Here is a 14,103-nt window from a genome sequence, read left to right as displayed (position 1 = left end):
TTAGCAGATTCCATGCCCCACTGGCTAGGAGCCTTTGCTGTTAGAGCCCAGACCAGGCACTGTAGGCTGTATCTTATAGGATGTCTTTCCCGTATTGTCCCAGTCACTCCTCCCCTGACCTTTCCTCAAAGCCTCCAGATCTTTCTGAGCCAACCGAACTACCTCCTGCCTCATTCCCTTGCTCTGGTTCTTCCCTCTGCCTTGGTGTTTTCCCAGATGCCCATCTTTGGAGAGCCATGGTTTATTAGATAGCCTCCCAATGGAGGCATCCCCTAAGTATGAAAAGCTGGAATTCCCCAGTATCCTGCCTCATCCAGTCTGGATATATTTCTGGCAACACATACCACCTCACAATACTTTATTTATTGATCAAGAAAAAGCCTCAAAAGATGAAACAAAGCTCTCATCTGTGCTGCCCATGGTCGCATCCTCAGCGTTGGTAATGACACCAGATTGGTTGCATGTGGTCCGTAGATTGCTGTTGATTGGAGGAATCGCTGGACCTCTTAGATTAGGCTGCTTGCTTCCAGTGAGCTAGGGGAAGTTGGAAAGGTGTCACATATCAAACCAGAGAACAGATGGACTAAGATGAGAGGTGAGACAGCAGCAGCCAACCCTTCCTTCAGGGGGTGGGCTCATTGAAACCCATCAGAATCTGCCGCCATCTTTGTCAATTTGGATGGATTAAGAATCACTGAGGAAACACTCCTCTGGGTGTGTCTGTGAACGAGTTTCCAGGAACATTTAAGTGAGGTAAGGAGGAAAGCTCCACCCCGAAAGTAAGCATTTACATTTCATAGGCTTGGGTTTCCTGCTACATAAATTGAAGAAAGTGAGCAGACGCCCAGCATGCACCTCTCTCTGCTTTCTGACTGTGAATGTGAGGAGCATCCTTCCGGGCCTTTGGCCATGATTTCTCTGCCTCAATCACTGTACCCTCAAATTGAGTCCAATAACACCTTTTCTAGGATGCTTTGCTTGAGTATTACTGTCACAGCAAAGAGGAAAAGTGACATACAGAAGCCTTGGCTTGGCAAGGCACTATTCCCTCAAAGGTGTGCACACAAAGGCGACTTGTGTGCCTGTCCACTGTGGAAAGGACTTGATGACCTTGGCATGATCAAGGAATAGAAGCTGAAAGAGAAGCAATGGTCCTTCAATAAGTGTTGTCTAATAGGATGTGAAAATAGCATGTGTGCTTAACGCAAAACTTAACAAAAAAGAATTTGTCCTAAGTTTGTTATATGCTTGGGGTCAGCTGTTCCTATGGCTCAATGCTCTGTATTTCCATAAAACATGACCTTAAAGATTTTTTTAAAATAGATCAGATTCTTAGATCTGATCCATCTTCTTTTATGCACCATGGGAGATGAAACCAAGTGAGTGGAAGAGATAAGTCCTACTAATCCTTTTAGCTTCACCTGCATTTTGCAACATTCCTTGCATGACTATCAGGAAATCATGCTTCCTGGTGACATATTCTGATGGGAATTCATGATGTGCCTTCATACCTTATCCCAATCTTTTCTAATTCACATACCTACGACAAACAGAGTATTGTTTTAACAGTGTGAACTGCCCTACACCAAACCGTTCACATGGACTATTTTAGTCCTATGAGCTCATAAACACGTGTTCCCCAAAGTTCAATGTTCTAGTGTGCTTTCTGTGGCAGTGATCAAACCCTGATCAAAAGCAATTGGGGGAGGACAAGGGTTTCTCTTACACTTCTATTCCATCACTAAAGGAAGTAAGGCAGCAACTCAAGCAGGAGATGCAGAAGAAGCCATGGAGTAATGGTGTCCACTAGCTCATGTCCACCATTGTTCCTACCCAGCCCAGGACCACTTGCCCAGACATAGCATCATCCAGAGGAGACTGAGCCCTCTTCCATCAATTAGCAATAAAAGAAAATGACACACAGACGTGCCACAGGCCTTGTGGTAGAGGAAAACTCCCAGTTAAAGTTCCCTTTTCCCAGGTGACTCTAGTTTGTGTCAAGTTGACAAGAAAAACTCACCAGTAAACTCAGCAACTCAGAATATTTGGCCTTTTGTTACTTCTCTTTCCAATTGATTCCCAACAGAGATCCTTCAGTTTCCTCTCAAGGTTTCTGTTTCCTCAGATGATGAGAAAATTTTAACATTAAGGAAATGAGATGGGTCTTTTCTCCAAGCTGCATGCACGTCTTGGACTGCCTCCCTCCAAGGAGCGGATAAAAGTATTTTGCTGTTGCCATAGCAACCCCTGACTCACCTACTGCTAACTGACTTCAGAAGTCCTGTAACAGCTGAAGCCAAGGTAACCTCCTTCCAAAGTTCCCCTTTGCTCTATACACATTGTTGAAGAGCCATTGGAAACAAGTGTTTGATGGAGATGAAGTGCTTGCCCAAGCATGACAAGGCAGGCAGCCCAACACCAGGATGGCTTACCTGGTATTGGGATTCATGAGTCAGATCACTTAGCTTTAGGGACAAATACCAGTTAGGATTTTCTAAACCAAGAAGCAGCAGCACAGTCCCCATTCTACTGGCTAGGAGGTTTGTGGTGAAATCTTGATGGACTCAAGTTCATTCTCTTCTCTAGAAATCATAAAATGACCCACAGATGCCCCCATTTGTTCAATGTTCCCATGGGCACATCAGATGCTATTGCAATTCTCACTTCCTATCTACAGCATGGAAGGCATGTGTTAATAAACACCATGAGTCAACAGCTGTTTATCTCTTTGTTCTCTTATGCTGTGTGATTTTTTGGCTCTGGTTGTGGCAAAAGACAGAAAATAAGGTGCACTCTCGGGTTTCAAGAAGATTTATGTTAAGTAATTGGCATGAAGATGATGAATGGGTGGTGGGCAAATGGTCTCCTTTCTATATGCACGCCAATCAACAGGCCCTTGGAGGACCTTTAAGAAAGAAGTTGCTTGAAAAGATTCGGAGTTACAGGAGGTACCATATACCTCCTGTCTCCCAACCGGAAGTTACATTCAGCAGGTACCATGTGCTTATATCTCCCAGCCTAGTCCATGGACTAGGAACAGATCAACTCTGTCAAGAGAAGTAAAGACAAAAAGAATAAGAGGATCCTGAGAGATGGACAGATGCACAGCTACTCTAAAGCCTTGGTGACGGTAAACAGCCATACCAGGTATGGAGAAAGAAACACTGTCTACACTTACAAATAGGCTTGCACAGCATGGCTTGTGTAAGTATGGCTTACACAGCATGGCTGGGTACCTGCAGGTCTGCAGTAGGGGAGTTGGGCTCAGGGAATTGGGATCAAGGGGCCCGCAAGGTACAGACAGTAGTAGATGTCCTGTGGAACAAGCAAGCAGGACTCCAGATCCCACAGGTGAGATCCACCAAGGGGGATTCCAGAAATAACTGGGAGAGACTTGGGGTGACAGGGCGAGGTCCTGGTTATGCAACTCGGTGCACTGAGCCGGTAAATTTCAGCTCATTACTCAGTGTTGGTTTCTTTGCACCCACATGTTGGACATGATGCCCCTGAGCCGCCTGTTGAAATCTCTCCAGCATGTTTGAAGAGAGGACTGGTGAGGCAGATCCTTTCAGGACATGGCTAGGCACACTAGGAGTAGGCTGGGTGGAGAGAGGAGAGGCTCTCTGGGTTAGTCCTGAACAAGTAAGGTGGGTACTGAGAGCATCATTTATCCATCTCTTCTCTTTGTCCTCATTAGAAGGTTTCAGTTATTAAAGTGGCTTAAGAGGGTTTTAGGTGCCTGGGTGAAAGAGTGGAACAAAGGGGAACATTCTAGTAGCAGTTAGGTAATATCAGTTAAGTGGGATATTGCTCTTCCAGAAATTTCCAAGTGATCACATACCCTCTGCTGACTGTAGCCACTCTCTTTTACTAACCAAGTATGGTAAAGGTTGAGTGGGGAACTGAAGAGTGAACCAGGCATGTTGTGAAGGGGAGACTCCATTAAGATTTGCCAGTGTCGGACTGGAGAGATGGCTCAGCAGTTAAGAGCACTGACTGTTCTTCTGAAGGTCCTGAGTTCAAGTCCCAGAAACCACTTGGTGGCTCACAATCATCTATAATGGGATCTGATGCCCTCTTCTGGAGTGTCTGAAGACAACTACAGTGTACTTACAGTGTATTAAAGATTTAATAATAAATCTTTAACAAAAAAAAGATTTGCCAGTGTGCATTATCAACAGCGGTGGAGAAGAATTTGCCCCTATTACCAAGAGATCTCCAAGTGAGTGAAGAGTGCTCCTGTCTCAATAAAGCACATCAACCCCCACGTTTCTTCTTCTCTCTTTTACTACATTCTAGCCATCAAACTTATTACCTTAGTACGATGATCTGAAACCTTGGAAAATACTGGCGCCTGGCCTTCTGTCACTGGGGTTGCTACATCCTTGAGAATCTTGTGCAGAAATATATCACATGCTTTGGCAAATGTGTCATGAGATTAAAGACAATATGCAAGAAAGAACTTTCTTTGGTCATGTAGCCTCCTGTTTTAGGGATATTGCATTAATGAGGTTTTGGAATGAAAACTCAGTGGCTAGACAATTCTCATTCTTCTTTGATATCTGATTTGAAAGGAAATAGTGCTGTTTGCTGGTAAATGAGACCTCCAAAGAAATACACCATGTTTGTTTCTTTACAATGTGCATTTGTTCAAATGAAACTATTACATATCCCATGTTCCAAGGCCACTGGGGAAAGAGAGCCAGCCCAGGGCTCTGTGCCTAAAGCACTTGTATAAACCCAAAGATCCATCTTGGATGCCTGGAGCACACTGTGGAAGGAAAGGAAAGAACAGACTTCTGAGAAATGTCCCCGAACTTCACACATGTGTCTAGACATGCCAGACCCACTATCTCGCATAGGTCCTACGCAGACACAATAATAATTAATGCAGTTAAATTTGGAAAATAATAAAGAATGGCTTAAAGTTTTACTCTAAGAATAAGCTGAGGAATGAACATGGCACAGTTTTATGAGTTGGCAGGAGTCATGAGCCCCCTTAGATCAGAGACTCTGGCTCTCATGCCATAGCCCTATATAGGTATTAACATCTATATGGCTGGTCCCACGAGCATGATGCAAAGAGAATCAGCATGGACAGTAGACTTTATTACATAAAATGAACCAGGAGCTTAGGGAAATAGACTCCTCCATGGGGAGCAAAAAGCCCATTTTTTGAACCAGAGGGAAACTCCCTATCTATCTTCAAAAGCTATTTACTATAAACATACTTGTAAATATTATTTCAAATAAAGGAAATCTACTCATCAAATACACAGAATACGAGATCTCTAGAGATCCTCTTCTAAAGCATACATGTTCCCTTGATGAATGATAATTACTCTTTCTTGTCGTGTTGCTGGGACTTAAAATTACTGAGGAGATCTAGATTTTGGAATTTCTGTAGGAATATTGGAGGCATTCAACTGAGAGACAAAGACTAATTTTGCATGTGGGTACCACCATCCCATACACTGAGGTCCCATACTGAAACATAAGAGGAAATTATGGGAAGTGTCAAATGAATCTCTCTGCTTGTCAACTATGGATTCAGTGTGAGCAGTGGTGTCCCAACACCCCTATTGCTATGCCCTCCTGCCATGATACACTGTACCTTCAAATCATAAGTAAAAATAATTCCTTTCATCTTCAAGTTGCATTCGTTGCATCATTGAGAAAGTAGGCATGCAATATTTATGTTAAATTTATAGATTAAATGCAATAAGTGACCCCAAGCAACATTGTAACATGAACTTTACTTTCAAACCTATAATCTTAATTTATATGATGCTATGATTCTGTTACTAGTTAGGATCCTATGAATGCTAATATAGAAAGATAATGGTAACAAAATGAAGAGGTATCACGCTTTCTGATTATCTGATTATCTGTTTTCTGAAGAGAATCTTATCAGATATCCTAGGTTGTACTTAAACTCTTGAGCCTCCAGTATTCAGCTCTTCAGTGCCTCTTTTCTAAAGCACAAATTTCCATTTGAATATGGCTATTAATAAAGTTACTAAGCAGAGAAAAACCTGTTGAAGGAGACCTCTGCAAAAATATATTTTATTGTGAGAAAAATAGGAATGGAGAGAGGTAAAATTGTCCTGCTAAAGAGTTGGTATTGCATGGAGAGATACCAGTTTAGGTTAGTAATCAAAAAGATTATTAGTCACAATAATAATTAGGATTATTAACCTTTGCTGGCAAAGAAGTTGAGCATCAGGCCATTGTGAGACCCCATAGTCTGGCAAGGGTTTGTGATGGGGAATGCAGCACTGGGCAGCTGGGTCATCCTGTAAGTCAGGACGATTTGTCAGATGCCGATTTTTATAGCATTAAATAGTATCTAGTATGTGTGTACAGGTGTGTGTGTGTGTGTGTGTGTGTGTGTGTGTGTGTGTGTGTGTGTGTTACAGTTAGAAACACTTCATTGCTGAAATGAAGTATTTCTCTTATTTTCTCTTTCGGTTTTCTTGTTCATTATTTACAAATTCCACTCCAGAATTTAATAATTCTACAAATCTCTTCTTCTAGTTCGATCTCTGTTGCTGTGACAACCCCTCCAACCAAAAGCAAATTACAAGAAGAGGATGAGGTTTCCTTTACCTAAAACTCCAGGTTACAGTCTATAACTGAGTCAAGGCAGGAACTCAAGGTAGCAGTCAAGCAGCCAGCCTGCTTACTACTCCATGTAGTATCAAGAAGGTTGGTTCACTGCCAGAGAAATACAGCATGAACTATGAAGGATGCTGCCAGCTAGCTGACTGGCAGGCAGACTTATGTTAAGCTAGATTTCTTGCCCTGTTCTGAATACCTGCCTAGGGATACTAATGCTGGGAGTGAGCTGGGACCTCCTACACCAATTAACTATTGTGACAGTACCATACAAACATGGCCATAGGCCAATCTGATCTAATCCATCCCTCAGTTGAAGATTTTCTCTCGGAGGACTTTAGGCTGAGCCACACTGACACTACTAAGCAAGACACCCAGATATGTAGAATTTACTTACATACAGAAAGCAAGACACCCAGATATGTAGAATTTACTTACATACAGAAAGCTTCCATGAGCTATGTGTCTAATTTCTAAAATATGATAAAACTTTACACACTGGGCTGTTGAAGTTGATCTGGATTTAATCTCTTTCATTTTTTAATTTCTTATTGAAATAAATGTATCCTTTGATATCTTGGCATTGTAAGTGTTTAAATAATGCCTTTAATCCATGATGATGTTAATATTGATCTGTGTACATATCCTTGAATGCATAAATATATCCAGTGAAAAATATCCTTCACAGATCTCTACTAACCTGTTACTACAAGTAAATAAATGAATAAGAAAGCAAAATTTTGTCCCGGTATCACAACACATGAGATTTTGTAAAGATGATTCCCAGCCCACAAAGAATAACAGTGCTGCCTCTGGCGCTAACATGCAGTAGCTCAGCTTTACAATTCACTGGTAGTAATGTGACCATGATCATGGGTAACTTACCCATGTGGGCCTCACTTTCTCCTATTGTAAAGCATCAACAATAATTATTTTTATTTATTTTTTATTATTATTTTCTATATTCTTTGTTTACATTCCAAATGATTCTCCCTTTCCCAGTTCTTCCCTCCCCATAAGTCCCATAAGTCCTCTTCCCTCTGCCCATTCCCCAATCAACCCCCTCCCACTTCTCTGTACTGGTACTCCCCTACAATGCTGCATCAAGCCTTTCCAGGACTAGGGCCCTCTCCTTCCTTATTCTTGGGAATAATTTGATATGAGTTGTGTCTTGGGTATTCAGAGCTTCTGGGATAATATCCACTTATCTGTGAGTGCATACCAGTGTACTTTTGTGAATGAGTTACCTCACTTAGTATGATATTTTCCAGTTCCAACCATTTGCTTAAGAATTTCATGAATTCATTGTTTTTAATTGCTGAGTAGTATTCCATTGTGTAAATATACCACATTTTCTGTATCCATTCCTCCATTGAGGGACATCTGGGTTCTTTCCAGCTTCTGGCTATTATAAATAAGGCTGCTGTGAACATAGTAGAGCATGTGTCCTTATTGCATGCTGGGGAATCCTCTGGATATATGCCCAGGAGTGGTATGTCGGGGTCCTCCGGAAGTGACAAGCCCAGTTTTCTGAGGAATAGCCAGACTAATTTCCAGAGTGGTTGTACCCTCTTGCAATCCCACCAGCAGTGGAGGAGTGTTCCTCTTTCTCCACATCCTCGCCAACACCTGCTGTCTCCTGAGTTTTTAATCTTAGCCTTTTTGACTGGTGTGAAGTGAAAATACCAACTTAGTTCTTCATAGAGTTAGAAAGAGCAATTCTCAAATTTATCTGGAATAACAAAAAACCCAGGATAGCTAAAACTATTCTCAACAGTAAAAGAACTTCTGGGGGAATCAGTATCCCGGACCCCAAGCAATACTACACAGCAATAGTGTTAAAAACTTCATGGTATTGGTACAGTAACAGGCAGGTTGATCAATGGAATAGGATTGATCCAGAAATGAAGACCCATACCTATGATCACTTGATCTTCGACAAAGGAGCTGAAAACATCCAGTGGGAAAAAGATAGTCTTTTCAACAAATGGTGCTGGTTCAACTGGAGGTCAGCATGCAGAAGAATGCAAATTGATCCATTCTTACCTCCTTGTACTAAGCTCAAGTCCAAGTGGATCAAGGACCTCCAAATAAAACCAAACACACTAAAACTAATAGAAAAGAAACTGGGGAAGACCCTTGAGAACATGAGCACAGGGGAAAAGTTCCTGAACAGAACACCAATAGCTTATGCTCTAAGATCAAGAATTGACAAATGGGACCTCATAAAATTACAAAATTTCTGTAAGGCAAAGGACACTGTCAAAAGGACAAAACAGCAACCAACAAATTGGGAAAAGATCTTCACCAACCCTACATCTGACAGAGGGCTAATATCCAGTATATACAAAGAACTCAAGAAGTTAGACCACAGAGAACCAAATAACCCTATTAAAAATGGGGTACAGAGCTAAACAAAGAATTTTCACCTGAAGAACTTCAGATGTCTGAGAAGTACCTTAAGACACGTTCAACATCATTAGTCATTAGGGAAATGCAAATCAAATAATTTTTAATTGTGTATGATTGGTCTGTTGGCTGAGTTAGTATGTTTGTTTAAAAGTACCTGGTATGTATGTATCTATGTATATGTATATGTATGTATATATATATATATCCTTCTTATATGTGTTTGATAAAACTACCTCAAACATGAAATTTTTCTATATTTTTTCAGATCAGAGTGAAGTTAGATGTTGCAAACACAAAAATAGATACTATGCTGTATGCAAAGTATTGAAGCATGCTATTTAGTAATCAATCACCATTTGTTGAATAAATGGGTGGAGAATCATCCTGAGGCTGGGCTGGTCCCTGTGGAGACCCACAACATCCCAGCCTTTGTCACTTTGGCTCCTTCTCACCAGACAATATGATGACATTTGGCCAGTGATCAGCTCCTTGGGCTTCTCTCTTGTGGTGCTAAACCAGCACAGTAGCTTGCTGAATAGAAAAAGACACATCTTTGCCTTAAGCTACCATGGAGAATAAAGGTTATCAGTCATACAATGTCCTTTGACATAATAAGATGAAAGGAGAGAGTCCACAGTTCTAGTCTCTGAAAGCCATGTCCTGATGCACAGGTCACCCTCCTTCCCTTGGTGAATGCCTGCTTGTAGTGCCCCTTACATAAAATCTCCCCAGGAAAATGGCTGTCTTTAGAGTGTTTCATTATTTAATCTACACACTGCTCACAATTGCTCTTTTTCCTTGGATTGGAGATAGTTCTACAAATATTTTCTAATACTTGCCTTGGTAACTTTTTAACAGTCATAAAATCAACTTGGTCCTATTTGGAATGCTCTCTGGTGGGACATACAATAGTAAGAGAGACAACAAAGAGCTGTGGTACAACTCAACAGAGCATATGTATGTATGAGAACATGGAGTCAATCCCTATCCCCATGACTACCTCCTCAGTAAATAAAATGTCAGAGAGACTTTGGAAATTGTATGGTAATACATCATGGAGTCTTCAGAAACTATAACAGTAATTCTATTTCTTTTAGGATATGAAGAATCTATTTCCTAGCTAACTTGTTAAAAAAATAACTCTTGACATAGTGTTGACTAGGTGTACAATATAGATAGTTCACACTTATTTTAGGAGTCCCAGAAAGTCTTCATTACAGCTCAAAGGGAAAAATAATAGTTATGAGTTGAACTGTGGGCCCCATTTATACAATAAAGCCTCCTTAGCCCTCAGCACCTGGGTTTATCTGGAGGCAGGGTGTACAGAAGCTCTTATGTTGAAATGACACCATGAAGGGAGTCCAGTAGGATGAGTCCAGTATGGTGTTCCCACGGAGGAAAGGAGCTATAAAGGCACAGGGAGAAGATGAATGTCTACTAGTCAAGGAGAGAAGAGAGGGATAGATGGAGGTGGGGAAGGAGAGTGAGGAGAGGCCTTGCCTGAAATGTTGTCCCCAGCAGTAGCTTCCAAAGCTGTAGGGAAGTTTCTATTCAATCCTTCCAGTTTGGGAAGACTGCTATGGCAATCCCAAAAAGAAATGCAACAACAGAAGACCAAACACTGTTCCAGTCACATAAGCAGAGGCTCCACCTTCCATGCCAGACCCTGTCATAAGGGGCACAAAGAAGACAGCTTTCATGAAGAGCAGAGCTCCTTCACACGTTTGGGTCTCCTTTCTACACTCAGATTTCTCCCATTCAATTTTGTATGGTCGGTAAACTTCCTCAATATCTCTGAACCTTTCATCTAACCTTGGGCTGTGGGTCCTTTGAAACAACTGTCTTAGGGTTTTATATCTGCGAACAGACACCATGACCAAGGCAACTTGTATAAGGACAGCATTTGATTGAGGCTGGCTTACAGGTTTAGAGGTTTAGTCTATTATCATCAAGGCAAGAACATGGCAGCATCCAGGCAGGCATGGTGCAGGAGGAGCTGAGAGTTCTACATCTTCATCTAAAGGCTGTTAGCAGAAGACTGCTTCCAGGAAGCTAGGATGAGAGTCTTAAAGCCCATGCCCACAATGACACACTTCCTCCAACAGGGCCACACCTCCTAATAGTGCCATTCCCTGGGCCAACCATATTTAAACCATCACAGTAACCATGAACTTCTTCCCTTAGCTTAATAAAATCTGGCCACAGAAAAGATGTTTTTCTGATGAAGTAAAGAGTGATGTTGAAAACAAGGAGTAGGTGTCCTCCTTCCTCAAGGTCTCTGTGGCTTTTTTGAAGGAGTTATTGCTGAAATGCAGGATGCAGGCAAGGGCTAAATGCTCAGAGCAAGGATAATCACTTTGAAAAGAGGAGCACATACTCTAGAGAGAGTCATACTGGAACACAACGTTTCCACTCTAGACAAGAGAGATTAAGGAAGGCTTTAAGGACCACACAGCACTGATTTTCCTCTTGCTGCTTATGCAGATGAGAAATAGGCTAAAATGGGAAGAGCAGAACCAGTTCAAAGCAAAGATAAAGGGAGGGAAATGCCAAACTTATCTTAAGGTAGAAAGAAAAAAAGCTTGCAGTAAAAACAAGTGTCTCATATACAAACAAGGCAGTACCTTTGAGCATTAGTGGTATGTATTAATTAATGTGAGTCTAGGCCATCAAAGGCAATTTTTTGGCTAGATGTTGGAGACAGAATGAATATGTCAGCTGTGGAAAACAGTAATGGTTATTATGAACTATATTGTGGCAGGCAATTTTTTGGTTTATAAGGAAAATATTTCCCCCAACTCTGGCCTTGAGGAGGAAGCTTCCATCTATGTCCCCACCCACACCCCTCATGGACACTTGTGATCTTTTTACCCTGTCCTTGCCTTTGTTCCATCTAGGGAGGAAATGTTTGTCAATGAAGTCAACAAAATAAGCAGGACTTAAAAATAAATACTTTCAGAGCTTTAGAACACCAATCCCCTTCCCACTAGTAGAATAATTATGAACTTTGTTGACCTTTCAGGAAAATGGGAAACCTAAATATTTGATTGCTGCGAGCCCAATCTCACCCATTCTCTATGTCCTTGAAAGCCTGGGCTTTAGGGCTCTATTTAACAAAGCAAGCTCTCAATTCATATTGGCCTTTATTGTGTTCTGCAAATAATGAGCTTTCCCCAGGTTGTAAACTTCCACAAGTTAAACTGGCAGGTACTTGCCAAACTTCTTCCACACAGAATTTATTTTTGCCTCAGAGAAGAAATTGCCATGAAATAATGACAGTGATTTAGATACTTTCAATAAGGCCATGAGAGTTAGAAACCCTGGCAGTTACAAAATAAACCGGGGGGAGGGGGAGGGGAGAGGGGTTGGAGTGGGGGGAGGGGGGGAAACATTTTACTAAGATTGAAGAATGGGTAGAGAGTTTGAGATTTTGAAAAATTTGAAAGGGAACACTTCATAGTTTGTGGAGATGACATTGTAGGCCCAGGTCATTAGCTGTGTAGAGTCAAATGGGTACATATAAAGCTTTCATTAGTGACAATGTTATTCCTCATTAATGGACAAGATTTTTACAAGTGAGGCTGCCGAAGCAACTTGCCTTGAAATGCAAGACCAGAGAGAGAAGTAAACTTTGAGAAGACGGCAAGAGAGTGGCTCATAACCTGGTCCTCTGCTCTCATGTGGCAAGAAATGGGGAAAGACTTTTAGTGAGATTGTGTTAGCTACAGAATGCATTTCTAAGAAGGCAACAAAAAGGTAGCCTAGGTGAGAGCTGGGTCATCTGAAGGAGATGTGGTTAAGAGCCATTGTTTATAGTGGCAATGGTTATAGGGAGACAGTGAGATCCAAGAGATGTTGACAATAAAAACAAATGGTGTCACAAAGTACAGGGGGCACGGGTAAAGGAGGGAGTCTGCAATGCCCCTAGATACTGCTAGAGGACTTCTGGGTCAACGACCTCTTAGGGATGTCCAGGGGGGACAGGAAACATGATTAGCTAGGAGCTCAAGTCCATCACTGTTTATGTCTTACATAGTTGCAGACACTTCTATGTTCTTTTAATAAGTTAGGACCAAAGTTCTTGATCTCCTCCTCCATGCTAATAAGCAATGGAACTGGTGGCTTCTTCATCCCGAAAAACTGGGGTGGGGTAAGACGGGTGTGTGGGTGTGTCTGTGTTCAAATTCAGAATCTCTACAGATTTTCACTTTTACCTTGACTACATTGTGTGCTTCTTTGATTTTCAAGGATGTTCACACTGCCTCTGTGTCATTGAAACCCATCCCCTGGAAGCAAATGAAGAGCTATGTTCTAAAAGAAAGATCATCACCATAAATGACAAGAACAAGGATGAAAAAGAAATACACACTCAAAGAGGAATATTTCCTTTGGGCAATATTACCCCCAGTGTTTCCAGAGCTAGGTGAGAATTACGGTAATTCTCCTATTCAAAGAATTGGATTCTTCTGCTAGCTGATAATCTCTGTAGGAGAAAGAGGAGCTAATTACCCTGGAGATCTAAAAGGAGGTTCTGCCTTTTGAGCTGCACAGATCTGCAGGCTTTCTTCACCTCTGTAGAGTAAGGCTACCTGGATTCTACTCCCTGTCATCTGAGCAGGCAGGGACAGCTGCCCCACTGATGCTTTTGTTCCTAAGTCTTGGCTCCCCACTGACCTCTGGGTATGTGGCTTTTTTAAAGCCTTTCCTGCGCTGGAATGAAGAGAGCCACTTACATTCCCTCCTCTACTTTCATGTTACTTTATGTTTGTGAAAAACTGAGAACCAATCAGATTTCCTTTGGTGCAGGAGCTTCACATGCTATAAAATGCTTCAAATGACAATACCCTTATGATAAGAAAACTTGATCAGAAGTTCAGAACTCCCAATTCAAAGAAGCAGATGGTGATATCATACTATGGAAGTTAGGATGACTACAGTTGATGATCAAGAATCATCAATAATCATTGGGATTATGATTGTTAAGCAGCATGAAAATAATGATTACTAATAACCACTAAGAAGAAAAGCATGCTCAGGCCCATCACAGTTTTGGTGGCTTTGACAAAGATCAGA

This window comes from Apodemus sylvaticus, chromosome 14 (assembly GCF_947179515.1).
Source record: "Apodemus sylvaticus chromosome 14, mApoSyl1.1, whole genome shotgun sequence".
Classification (NCBI taxonomy): domain Eukaryota; kingdom Metazoa; phylum Chordata; class Mammalia; order Rodentia; family Muridae; genus Apodemus; species Apodemus sylvaticus.
The sequence above is the reverse complement of the archived record's forward strand: the minus strand, read 5'-3'. Positions refer to the sequence as shown.